The following is a 14,504-nucleotide window of genomic DNA, read 5'->3' as shown; positions in this document are numbered from 1 at the left end:
CCCACAGGCCTCAGGAAAGAACAGTGACCCTTTAGTGCAATGAAAGTTTCTTAATCACTACACAGAACAATTTGGCAAACCAGAGAATCGCTGCTTGTCACTTTTCCCACCATTATTTTTGGAACAGATTGTGTACCCTTTACTCCCAACGGCAAGCTGTTATTCAAAAGAATAGTCCCATTGAAGTGATTGTGGGTATGTCTACACTGGGATAAAAGACCTGCGGCACATCCATGGTTGGCCTGAGTCATCTGACTGGGGCTCGGGCTGTAATTTCAGGCTCAGGCTGGAGCCTTGTATCAGCTGACCCAGACCAGCTGTGGGTGTTTAATCGCTATGGAGACATACCCTCTGAGACTGATACTTTTCTGTTTTGGAAAGTGCTTTGAGATCTGCAGATGAAAAGCACTAGGAGCTAGGAATTATTGTGACTCATGGATTAAAAGTGCTATTTACCATGGATAAGGTGATCAGGATCTGGCCTCTTCTGGATAGTGTCCTGAAAAGATGCTGAAATAATGTGGAAAATTTAGTCCCTTTATCTGGATTAGCCTGGTATTTCTCCCTTTCTGAATATAGACATTCCTTAGAAATTAGTAGTTGGAAATTATGGAAACCTTTAACTATCTGTAAAATTACAAGATCCCTATTTCTGAGCCAGTGATTGGCTGATACTAGCCCTGTGCATGCATATGTATGTAAAAATCAGAGGATTCACCTATTCCTACATTCTGATGAACTTTTACTCCATAGATGTGCCATTGTAAAGCCATATATGATTTGGGCCTGAGGTATCTCAGAAACCACCTCTCCCCCCATACACTACTTTGGCAACTGATATCAACTAAGGTGCTTGAGCTAAAACTCAATATCTGCTTGCGGCTGAGCATTTTCATCAGAGGGCCTTTAATTCTATAATTTAAATCTCCACCATCTCCTTGATTCAGCAGATCCAGAGGTTCCTTAAGGGACATGGAAAATGGGGAAATTGCATTGTTAAATGACTCCAGCACTGGAAGAGATAACAAGGAACTAGGTTAACTTCTTCCACCAGTGCCATGAAGTGTGGAATATCTTGAGGGATGAGTTGAGGGGAAAGTTAGAAAAAGTGGGGCATGACTGTGACCCAAAACCTCTTAATGCCAACTGGCAAGGGGGTTACAGGAGTATCCTGATTCTGGTGTGTACATTCTGGTTCAAAGAATGTCACCTGAGATTTCAAATGAAAGCCAGTTTCACTCTAGATGTTAATATAATTCTGAAATGTGTGTACAGATACTATGTCAGAAGTTATGTATGTACACTGAAAATATGTTCTTAGACTCTGTATCAAGGTAGTAGTCACCAGCAAAGGTGAAAAACAGGTTTTCCTCCACAAGAGAGGTAAGAACTGTATCTCCCTCTATCAGGACGGTACTTAAGCATTGTACACTAACACAATGGGGGCCCATTTAACATACATAGTCAAATGTTAACAAAGAGATAAAATCAACAGGGAAGGAGCACACAGGAAAAGACAAACCAAATCCTCCCTTTGAGTAAAGACAATGAACTTTGCGGGTATTTCTAGACAGCTCCCCTTCAGGCTGCATCTAAGAAGTAAAATGGACAGCTCGTTTACATTCATGAAAAAGTGGTCTCAGTCAACCTTGGCTGAAATTGCTGAAGAGGATTTTGGGTGAGATAAAGTTCTTTAGACAGGAGGTTAACTTGTTAGTTAAGTTTAGTCCCTAGAAAGCATGTTAGGATTTTGTTTTATATGTAGCCATTTGTTACCAATATTATTACTCACTATTACTTGAATCTCCAATAATAAACTTATTCTTATTTTCACCATAACTATATCTCAGTGTTGCGATGTTAAGCCAAGTGCTGGTCCAGAGCTGAATCTTACCAGCTGCTGTGTACACTTCCTTTGGGACCAGCAGGCCTGGTACTTCTGTGAGTGTTCAGCAGGTAAGAGGCTGGATCGTACAGGGAATGCTCAGAGAGGGCTTGCGGGTTGGTGCATGAGAGAGGCCTGTGGAAGCCTGGAACATATTGCTTGTGCTGCCAGCAGCTGTTGGTTTCATGGAGCTGACTCACAGCAGGCACAGAAAAGACTCCTTCACACTAAGGGCAGGTAGTATTGAGGTGCCTCACAATCCTGGGTACCCCTGAAGAGCATCACAGCGGCACCTTGAACTCTTCTGATCACCTAGAGAAGGGCCTGCCAGTAGTGCGGCATATACAGTCAAGCTGTCTTTTCATAGTTATTCCTTCCTAGTTGCTAAGGGACATTGAAAAAAAAAAAGCAGACCTTGCTGACTCCCTCAACCCCGGTGCTAAAAGCTTAATTGGAAACACGAGTTCCTGACTTAATTCAGGTTTCCTGCATGCCGGTGAATTGTGTCCTCTGCAATGGGGAGTTATTAAGAGAATCAGTCACATCCACAACTGGTATTTGAAATGAAGTAAGTCAACCTGAGTGATACGAGTTGTTTATCCCTCGCATAGATGTAGCTACATGGAGGAACAAGACAAGGGCTTACTCAGCAAGATGAGGCCAGCAAAGACCAGCCAATTCTTTACAGTGAGCTAGAAACTGCTGGACAGAAAAAAATGTACACCCCATCTGACTATAAGATATACAACTAGTTACTTCCCAATGAGATAAGAACAGCACAGCCTCAGCCAGGGAGAGGATCACTTTTGGCTCACCCAGGAAGCAATGCTGCCTTTGCACTGGGCTCTTCAAGGTGTTATACTTGGCTGTCATGATGTGTGGAATGCACCATAGGTCGAGAGGGGGCGATATGTTCTGTTAATTGGTTAGGTCTGCTAACTCTCTAGGCCACCCATTAGCAGACACACCAAAAAGTTTGGCTAGTAAATGAAACTAATCATCATAGGCTGCCAACTTTTCCTTCAGCGATTGTCTTTAGGACCTGTCATGACCCTCTGTCCTGGTTAGAGCCAAATGAAAGAGGCAAAAACAGGCTCAGACTGCAGGTTTATTGACTGAAAATGAAGCTCTATTACCTGATCCTGGTGCAAAAACAGCACAATATTTTCTGAATGTCACTACTTTTAAATAAATGAACATACTTTAGGAAAAAGGTCTACAGTTATTATAAATTATTTGTTTTACCATTACACCTAGGAGGACCAGGCGCTGTACAAACACAGAGCGAAAACACAGTCCTTGCCTCAAGGAGTTTACAATCTACAGTATAAGATAAGATATGACAGATGGATATAGACAGATGGAAAGTACAAATAAACAGTGAGACAATTATTAACTTAGCCTTACCTCCTAAGACATGGTAGCACACTATTTTAACTGACAAAATCATTTTCTCATAATCCATCTCCATCTTAAATTTGATAGTGCATATGTATAAAGTAAGTGGGAATATGTTCGCAGGGCAACCAGTTGCTGGCGTATGTGTGCCTACCGTGTCACATTCTGCTCTCATTTAAACTAATGCAAATGGGAGGTAAGATGGACCATGGGAAAAAGAGCCGAGGCTGAACAAAGCATTTACACAGTACATGAAAGGCACACATTTGAACGTCAGGCAGATGGACAGACTTCCCTGTTTAACTTGGCCAAGTCAGGCAGGTTAATTTTGATCACAGATCAATAACCATGCTTTTCCCATGTGTGGCTGCTTAGACCTGCTCCATTGCCAAGATCTTTGCTCCAACAGGCGGGACAACATCTGTTCCCATTTATTGCTTTGCCCTGGCTTATTTTAGGGGGCTTTTAAGGAATGGAAGAATTTGTATTCAGCAGCACCTCTGCCTGAAAGCCCTTCTATGAGAAACGGTTATAAAATTAGCTTTCCCCTTAGAGGGAGTATTTTGTTTCTTACTTGTGCAAACATGGACATGAGGGTGTAAATGAGTCTTTTCTAGGCTAGTCATCAATCTCTTTCCTCTCCTTACTTTCTTCCCGAGTTTGTTTTTAAACTGGGGAGTGAATTTTTGGTTGCTGGTGCTCCCCTGCAATCCACTTGCTCCTTGTGCTCAGGTAAGCAGATCAACTGCACTGTCATGGAAACCATGCTTTAGGCTGTAAGGAAGGGGTGGTTCTGGAGAGCTTCCACAGGTTTCTGGGGAAATCTCCAGTACTCATCTCCAATAGCAGAGAGATGGATAACTTTCCTATAACCCATAGACCTAACATCCACTTAGTGGCTAGCAACAAAAGAAGGACAGGGGATGTAATCAAGAAGCCCTTTCTTGGGATGTTTATATATCTTAACCCTCAGTCCCATTGAGTGGGTTCTCCAATCAACTGAACACTAATTATCAAGGTGGTATTTTTGGGTTCATTATAGCCACACTCACATTTTCAGATACTGTCTGTTTCATGTCGAATATTTCCCCTAAAAAGACCGGCAATGCTTTTGTGCCCAGGTGGCCTATCCAAGTATGTCTTTTATTATTAGTTATTAATTTATAGTAACACCCACTATGTGTAAGACACTTTCCAAACACTCAACCTCTAATCAGAGAGGCTCACAGTCGAAGGACAGACATACAAGTACACAGAGATAGGAGAATAATGTTAGTCAATATATATCCAAGCAAGCTAATTTCCATTGTGGAACAGCTGCTGGCAGGGATAAAAGGGAGTGCCGGTGTTGTGAGATTTAAGCACGTGAGTAATCTAATTTATGTGGGTTCCTTGCTGAATGAGGGATAAAGTTAAGAATGCAATGTGAATCAGTCATGTAAATTTTAAGTTGTTATATATTTAAGAGGCTTCTTCACACCTGTGAGATGCGGAGGAGAGACTTCCAGAATGGGGCTTTCCTAGAACAAAACTCATTGCCTGTTTGTATTTTACTAAATGGCAGAAGAAGAACCTTTGGATAGATATGGCTATCAGCATCAGTGCCTGCAGTGCACCTGCTCCTCTTTGGGATTTTGTCAAGAAATTACTCAACAAATTGAACTGGTGACCTCAGATTACCTTATTTTCTCAAAATTTAGAGAATTCATGACTAATGGATAGAAAAAAAGATAAATTGTCCCACTGATGACTGTTTGGTGACAGATGATAGAAATATCAAACTTCAAATTTTTGTTTTTCTGTAATCAGAGGACCATAGCAAATGTGTACCGCATTACAAAGTTGCAGCTTACAAGGGAGTTTCAGTGCTTGTAATTGGAATTTAAAAAAGGACTAAACCTCTTGGTGATCTCAGATGGAAAGGTCAAACTCACGGATACAGAGCAATCTGAGTCATCTGGCAAGCTGGGCATAAGCAGTATGCATTGCAATATGGCTAAATGTAAATATCTAGGTACAAAGCATGTAGGCCACACTTACAGGATGGGAAGCAGTGGATAATCAGCTGAACGTAAGTTGCCAAGGTGACAATGTGGTCAAAGGTCTAATGTGATTCTCAGATGCATAAATGGGGGAATTTTGAGTAGCAATAGAGAGGTTATTTTGACACTGGTGTGACCATTGCTGGAATACTGTGTCTAGTTCTGGTGCCCACAATTCAAGAAGGAGGTTGATAAACTGGAGAGGATTCAGAGAAGAGCCATGGGAATGATTAAAGGATTACAAAACAGGCCTTACGGTGACAGCCTCAAGAAGCTCAATGTACTTAGTTTAACAAAAAGAAAGCTAAAGGGGTGACTTGATCACAGTGTTTAAGTACCTACATGAGAAACAAATATTTGATAATGGGGTCTTCAATCTAGCAGAAAAAGGCAGAACAGGAACAATGGCTGGAAGTTGAAGCTAGACAAATTCAGACTGGAAATAAGGTGTACATTTTTAACAGCGAGAGAAATTAACCATTGGAAAAATTTACCAAGGGTTATGGTGGTTTTTCCAATCACTGGCAATTTTCAGATCAAAAGTGGATGTTTTTCAGAAAGATCTGCTCTAGGAATTATTTCAGGAAAGACCATGGTCTGCAGTATACTGGACATCAGACTAGATGATCACAATGGTCACTTCTGGCCTTGGAATCTGTGAATATCTCGGGAGCCAATCCAAATACCTGTACATAGCTCTCTCCTTAATGAACAAGTATCAAATTTCAATATCCCAGCTTCATGGGAACATGGAAATCAATTGTGTCAGTTAGTCACCTGGTTACAAACAGCTGTATTATCTTAGATTGCATTCCTCCAGTGACCAATTTTACTGTTCTGAAGTGCTGTTCCTGTGTGGGAGACATTGTAGAAATCAATATTACAGTTATAGTTCAGTGCACTGTTTGATATTAAGGACTCCATTATGCAGGTTCTTGTGTTCTTAGTTTCCTTTTCTCTTCTCCTTCAGGAGAGTAAACCCAGTGGGAACAGCTGCTAATATTGTTAATTCACTAACTGAACGTGGATGTGACGTCCCGGAGACATGCTATTATCCATATGTAATGTACCCTTACCTTTTCTCAGTGCCATGCGTTGTGTGTGTCTACCATAGCTGCTGCTGATTTCACTGCAGCTCCTATTTTATACTGATTGCTTTTATTTTGATAGCCTTGTTTCTAATTATTGCAGAATAAAGAGATGTCTCCCAGATTCTCTAGGTGAGGTGTGTATTCCGACTACTGCACTGAGGTTATGCAAAACCGGTTACATTGGGTTACATGTCATTTGGACTCCATGTGTTCTAAGATTACTGCTGCAGGAGCAGGCCCCCACCTCCTCTTATTGAGCAAGTTAGACTGATCTCTATTCAGAGCGTCACATTCCTTTACCCCAACACCAGGCAACAGTGAACAACTATGCCTAAATTTAAAGCATTTCCATAATATAGCCATGCACGTGATCTGCCATGGGGACATTTTAGGTCCGGATGTACCCAGGATGCATAGAAGTTCAATATGCTAAATGACAAGGGCACTTAGCCAATGGCCAGAGAAGGGTGGTAAGGTGGAGGAAATAACATAATGGAAGGAGGAGGATATTTCTTGTTTGATAGTCATGACCTTGCTAAGTGTTGTAATCTTCAGTGGGTCAGTATCTTGTCTGGACAGTAGCATATTAATAACCACAAGGAGGGGAGATTTTCAAATGCTCCTAAAGATTTTGGAGACGACCTGGGTGAAATTATTTGGCCGAAACATTTTTCTGGCAAGAAAAAAAAAAAAATCCAGATTTTGCAACATCACAATGATTTGCAAGTTTGTGTGGGTTTTGCCGAATTGTTTTGAAAACAAAACAAAAAAAATCAAAACATATTATTTCATCATTTCAAAACAAAAAACTTTCCATTTTTCAGTTTGATATGACTTCTCAAAATTTTCTTCAATTTTATTTAAAAAATAAAAAATGTTGAAAAATAGTTGAACTGAAAAATTGTTTTGTTTGATCCAAAATTCATTTTCTTTAAACATTTTGGTTCGCCTAAGATTTCAAAAATAAATGTGTTGATCTAACCTAAAATAATTCCCCCCCCAACTTTTTGAAATTGCCAACAAACTGAAAAATCGATTATTTGCCAGCTATGTTTAGGAACACATGTTAGACACAGTGGACTTTCTTGGCATAGATTTAGATACTTTTGAAATTTTCAAAAGTAAATCTCAGAAACCAGATTGTTCTGTATTAAAATATAGAACATGTTAGGCTATGGATATGAAGATTAACATTTGGTGTTACAGTTCCAAGGTTACTTGTTATAATCCTCTTGCTTGGCATAAGATGAGTGACAGATGAGGTCAGAAATGTCTGTTCTCCCCATGGTCTAATATTGCCCACCTGACTGGATGAGTTATTATGAGGGATTTGTAATCCTTTTCTTTTGAAGCACCCTGCAAGGACCTATGCCTGAGGTATGGTGCTGGATTAGATACATAATTAGTCTGTTCTAATTGGGCAATTCCTATGTATCTATAAAAGACTGCATGTTCTACATTTATGCTTTCCCATATGACCGCCTAAGAACAATCTACAATCTGACACAAAATATCAGAGGATCTTTATCTTCTTGACAAGGCGATTCTGAGTGGATCTTCATAATACCCAATATATCACTTTCTGAGCAGGGTACAACCATTAACTAATCAATCTTCACAACAGCCCTGTGAGATAGTTCACTAAGTATTCTCTCAATTTCACAGGTAGGGAAACAAGCACAGAGATTAAATGATTCAGCTGAAGTCTCTCAAGTAAATTTCAGAGGCAGGATTATCACTCAGGACTCCTTGACTACCAGCTTGTGTTCATTCCTCCAGATGACACTGCCTCCAAGATCTCACACAGTAATAACACAACTTTAATAATGTATTCATATTTCATGTCACCACCATGAGGACATGGACTCCTTTGGCTAAAAATGATGGACATGGAGAGGTAATGGGAAACTGTGCAGACGTAATACAAGAGGATGAACATATAGTAGAACCTCAGCATTATGAACACCAGAGTGACTGAACTGACCAGTCAACTGCACACCTCCATTTGGAACTGGAAGTATGAGATCAGGCAGCAGTAGAGACGGGGGTGGGGGTGGAATAAAAAGCAAATACTGTACAGCACAGTACTGTGTTAAATGTAAACTACTAAAAAAGTAAAGGGAAAGTTTTAAAAAAAAAGACGACTTGACAAGGTAAGATGGTTAAAAGCAGCATTTTTCTTCTGCGTAGTAAAGTTTCAAAGCTGTCAATGTTCAGCTGTAAACTTTTGAAAGAACAACCATAACGTTTGATTCAGAGTTACAAACGACTTCCATTCCTGAGGTGTTGGTAACTCAGAGGTTACTGTACCCATAAATGTGTGATGTGAGATCTTTTTCCTGCGTATGAATGATTCATTTCTTAGTATGCAGTTGCTGACATGTTGGATATTATCTGTTACTAGGTTCAAATAAGTCTAATTTTTGTTTCCATTTTGTTCTTCTCACACAGCTGTCACATATGTCTTCCTGGATAGATTACATGGCTGAGTTAGATACCCCATCCTTCCTACTATCTCGCTGTAAGTTCACATGATCACGTTTACAATGTATGTATGGTCTTTTTTCTGCCCTGACTTCAGTGTTTGTGGACTGTGGCTTATCACTCTGATCTTTCCCATCCATCTTACTCTGTGTTCTTGGAACATATTGATCATTTTATATATTTTTCCTATCGCACATTTGGTCAAAGAGGAATGTACACCTCTACCCCAATATAACGCGACCCGATATAACACGAATTCGGCTATAAAGCAGGAAAGCAGTGCTCCGGGGGAGGGGAGGGGGACGGGGGAGGACTGCACACTCCGGTGGATCAAAGCAAGTTTAATATAACGTGGTTTCACCTATAACACGGTAAGATTTTTTGGCTCCCAAGGAAAGCGTTATATCGAGGTAGAGGTGTATGTGTGTGAGGAACATAAGGGAGAGGTAGAGTAGAGAGAGAATGGCCGGTAGTTTTCTATTAGATGGAATGTCAGGCCTGTGCCAGGGTGTATTACTAGGTTACCCCCCCCCCAGTGGGAGGACCACATAGGATAAGTGTCCAAATGTCATTATAACGGCTGGAGATTCTTCTTTAATTCAAGCGGTAAAGGCCTATGTTTTAAATATAGAAGATGGGATTTTCAAAAATACTCAGTTGTACCATTAACTTCAGTGGGAGCAGTTAGGCCAATGGTGAGTGCTTTTGAAAACTGCACATATATGATCCTGAATTCTATCCCTAATTAAGACCATAAATCTATGCTGCCAAGATGTACCAAATAGCTATGTGCACATAGAGTTATTATAGATGGAAGACACCTTCTCTCTCTGACCAGTAGAGATATATACCATCTAGTGGTGAGATAATTTAATAGCCAAGGAACATTCTGAACCTTGTCTCAGGTAGATGAACAGATACTGTGGTGATGAGCGAGAACCACGACTACAGTGAGAGAGCAAGAATTACAGGTAAATAACTCATCTCAAACTCAGAAAGGGATAGCAAAAGTCAAACTATTTTAAAATACCCAGAGGATTCAGCTGTACTAACTTCAGTGGCATTTAGACTGCACTATCATCAAGAGACCTTTGAGGAAATAATGAACTATTTTTGTTCATTTTCTTCAAATAAAGTGCATTGCCAGTGTAAAAATGAAATCATAATATTATATGTATGTACCCCCTCTTTATATTTTGTGTCACGTTAGCTCAGTAAACTAGTCAATTGTATCTACTCTCTGCCCTGCAGTGTCAGCTTAGCTTATGAAAACCTGTTTCATAAGTTCATACAGTCATACTTAGAACGTGCTTTACTAGCCATTGTACATCCATACATTGAATATTAAAGAATTATATTTGATGCATTTATTCTTATTGCAACCTGATTTCATAAAAAAACACCCTGAAGATTCGTAAGGCTGTTCTATACTAAATATCAAGAGTTCAGTTTAGATTCCTAAAATAGCTTCCCCCCCTCTGCAATTTCATGAGTGCTTTTATAATAAACTCATTGAAATGTTCCAAGAAGCAGTGCTTTCACAAGAATAGTATTCAATCTCATGTAACAAAAATCTATATTAAGAGTCATAGTCACAGATTGAATTAAGATGCAATGAAGTCATTGCAATTGGCTGACACTAAGGGGGCACTCCTTGCACTACTGTGCCCAGATATCTGTGCCAAATGTATCCCTGCTGTCACTGCATTGGGTTTCAAGGATACTATGAAAATATTATTTAGAGAGGTGGTTGGAAATCTTGCAAATTTTGATCAAAAAACTAACTAAGGTTCAACAACAATGAAAGTTGTGTGAAAAAATTGTTCCCACTTTTCAACGAGATGTAGTTATTTCTTAGGCAACCTGAGAAATTCTCATGCTTGTGTAGTAGTACAGGGCATAGCTTCTTGATGTGACAGGACATGGTCACACTCTCTTGAACAGGCCTGCATTCCATCCTGAAGCACAGTGGAGGGGAGGGGAGAAAGAAAAGGTTGCATACATACAAATCACCTTAAGATGCATAAATGTCTGTATCCAGATCAGCCCACGGGTTCATTTAGAGCTTGATCCAAAGCCCAGTGAAATCAACTGATAGGCTCCCATTGACTTCCGTCGGCTTTTGATCATGCCCATAGTCTGGTAACTTGGCTTCTGGCATTATCCCAAGCCTGCTCCTCTAGCAGAAGTAACTCTCTACCCCTCAATAATTCACCTTGACACTGATGCAGTCCTGAGCATGGGTTTGGTATGGGAAAAAAGTCCTTTATAAGCCATATGGTTGACAGTTTATGCTCTGGAACATGAGATTTAATTCAACTTATTTTAAAAACATGCACAACTGTAGATGATATTTAATGTTTGTAAAAGTATCCTTCCTTGATGTTTGATTCTGGAGGCTGTTAATTTCACAAGGTGATTGGAATCTCTGTGAAGTAAATATTTGTTTGAAATGTACTGGCCGTTAACTTAATGTTTCCTTGTTCTTTTTTACCTATTATAGGGACCTGGTAAAAAAGCAGGGATAATTATTTTTTTTTGCTATCCTCCAGAATTTTGAGGATGAAATCCTGGCCTCATCGAAGTTAATGGGAGTTTTGTCATTTACTGGGATTTCACCGCAAGTCTTTAATAGTTTAGTCTAACTCTATTTTCCATTTTAAAATCATCCTGATCTCATCATATGGTTCTAACAATTTGTTATTAACCAGGATGCCATCTTTTCATATATTGAAAGTTGTTCTGTCAAGCAGATTGCTGGAAAACAGGTGTAACTTAGGGTGACCAGACAGCAAATGTGAAAAATCGGGACAGGGGTGGGGGTAATGGAAGCCTATATAAGAACAAGACCCCAAAATCGGGTCTGTCCCTATAAAATCGGGACATCTGGTCACTCTAGTGTATCTAGATGTTTAACTCTTGATGCTCAGTGTATATGCTAGCATTGGCCTTATCTCTAGCTCCTAAATCAATAAGTTAAATAAAATTATACAAAGTAGCAGAAAATTAAAAACACACTAATAACCTTAGTCCCTGATTCAACAAATTACCTGAGCGCATGCATAGCTTTAAGTACGTGGGTAACTCATTGACTTCAACTCATGTGCCTAAATTGACTAAATTAAGCACCTTGCTAAGTATCTTGCTGAATTGGGGCACTAAAATCCCACATCTTGCACTATTCAGGGTGGATTCTTGTAGGATGTGGCACCTGGACCACAAACTCACTAATACCAATACTGCAATATCAGTACTGCCATGGTCCTAAGGGACTAATGAACTTTAGAAATGTTACTCAATCATATTAATTATTATTTAATTATTAATACTATTGAATATCTTGGAGTTACAGTGAAAAATGAAAACAGCTTTCCTCTCTTCAAAACACCGAGGCTATGTTTAGACTACAGACCTTACAGTAGTTCAGCTGTACTACTGTAGCTATGCCACTGCAAGATCTCTCATGTAGCTGACCTTGCTGACATAATTAAACCACCCCTGAAGAGTGGCGGTAGCTATATTGGCGGGAGATGCACTTCTGTCGGTGAAACTTATATTGGTCAGGTGGGTGGTTTTTCACAGTCTGACTGACAAAAGCTTTACCAACAAAAGTACTAGTGTAGGCAAAATCTTTGAATGTCTAAGCTCCAGAACTATGCCTAATATATTACATACCATTTATTATTAATATTGTTGCACCTTCTTCTGACACCAGTGTCTTGCTTTTCTAATGTACTGTGCTGCTGGACACAAAGGGGCTGTGGCCCATAGGCATGACTGCAATCCAAATAATAATTATAACATTTTTGCCTGGTGGCATTCTTGATGCCTCATCCCAGGAGTGGCATGAAGTACGCGTTCAGGTCCTGCTTATTCTGGAATCTTCCATTAAGAAGTTAGCAACAGAATCTTCAGCTCAGAAAGGACAGCTCTCAACTGTGTAGTATGTGACGGCTATTTAACTTTCAAAAGCTAGGCAGTGGTTTGTGTAGGTGATGAGGGTGTTGGCCTGTGGCTACTTGATAAAGTAGGGTGAGCTATATAAACACTGGGAATTCCTCTCCCCCATGCTTTCCTCTCCACTGCACTGCTCCCGTGGCTCCTGGCTGCCCTGCTCCTAGCATTACTTAAACAGTCCCTTTCCCAGCTTCAGGACTGCTGCTGCTGCTTCTTGTTAATATTAGCCTGGGTTGATGGGAAGATTGTAGGTCATTGTACAACCTTAGGGGCATAGCAACCAGCTATCCCTTTAAAACCCCATTCTTTCCTTTATTTGCCCTCCATCTCCTTTCCTTCACTCCTCTCTCTGGGGAAAGAATGAGGAGGGTGATAGCTAATCAGATGAGCACACGTTTGCCATTTCCCAAGTACATTTCTGGTGGGGTATTATGCCCAGGTTAAGAAGACACAGGAAGAGCTACATGCCCGTCCTTCGCAGACACAGTCTCTAGCCTAGGGATCTGTGTTTGGATTCTCAGGCAGCTGCAGTGACTCATATAGTGACTTTAATGTAAGGATAGCCAGATCACTGGGGATCATTCACTTGGATATAGACCTCACCATTGTGATCCATGCTTAAGTCACCTCCAGGCTACAGTTATTGCAGTGCACTACTTGAGGTTACTTTTTTTTAAAAAAGCTTCAACTGGGGCCTGAAAATTAGAGAAGTCTCCCATTGACTTCAGTGGGTATTGGCTTAGCTCTTATATGGGGTGAGTTGCCAGGAGAGGATATTATACCAGTGCCATGTACTCTACCTGTTTGGTTCCAGGTACAACATGCATTGTTGGTTATATACCATAAAGTCCTTAAATTATTTAGGACCCCAAGAAACTGCCTGAATCCTCTTACAGAGTCAAGGTGTGTGAGGAAGTATCTTTTATGGGACCAACTTCTATTGGTGAGCGAGACCCTAACCCCAACCATAACCTTAACACTGAATCCTCTCACTGCACTTAAGACTGCTGGGCCCATCTTCGCTGATGGTTTTTGGAACTACATTGTCAGGGAACACAGGCAGAGTACTATTTGTCAAGAGCTCTTTCTCCTGTGGAAATCATTCCCTTGGTGTTAATTTATCACTCTGGCTGTGGTAAATTTTAGGGCTCATTGTCCTAACACTTTTCAATTAATCAGTAGCGGCAGGCTTACGGTTCATTAATTTTATCTGGCTGAGAACTTCAGGGGCACAGCAGTTTTAAGTGTGTGAATGCATTCAGTTTATAAGACAAGGGACACGACAAACATTTTGGTTTTGCAACTTTAGTTTCAATTTTTTTAAATCAAATTTTATTTATTAGAATACACTGGGGCAGGGAAGTCAATGATTGGAATTAAATTTAAAGGAAACACCACCTACATCCTTGATAATGAAAACCCAAATTCTTCAGGAGATCAGCCTTTAAAAAAAGTAATCTAAAGTAGAACTGTCATTTTTATCATGTTTCTATAATGGCACAGTAAAATTGCACCACAGGTTACTGGCATGATATCTTAATTATGCTGGCACAAGTATAATTTAATTCATATTGCTATAACAACAAATAACAATGTCGCTGCTAGCTGTAATCATGTTAAGGCCTATGCATAAAATAATTAGCATCT

General features: G+C 40.0%; 1 long non-coding RNA gene across 1 annotated transcript in view; it reads left to right on the top strand.

The window, feature by feature from the left end:
* LOC117887810 overlaps positions 1 to 14,504 on the top strand; it is a 112,143-nt gene that overhangs the window by 52,687 nt on the left and 44,952 nt on the right. The window contains exons 3-4 of the long non-coding RNA XR_004648208.1: positions 8,868 to 8,937; positions 9,810 to 9,871. This is a non-coding gene — a long non-coding RNA (uncharacterized LOC117887810). The remainder of the gene's footprint in view (positions 1 to 8,867; positions 8,938 to 9,809; positions 9,872 to 14,504) is intronic.

The sequence above is a fragment of the Trachemys scripta genome, chromosome 1 (genome assembly GCF_013100865.1).
Source record: "Trachemys scripta elegans isolate TJP31775 chromosome 1, CAS_Tse_1.0, whole genome shotgun sequence".
Classification (NCBI taxonomy): domain Eukaryota; kingdom Metazoa; phylum Chordata; order Testudines; family Emydidae; genus Trachemys; species Trachemys scripta.
This window is presented reverse-complemented; position numbering and strand designations above follow the sequence as displayed.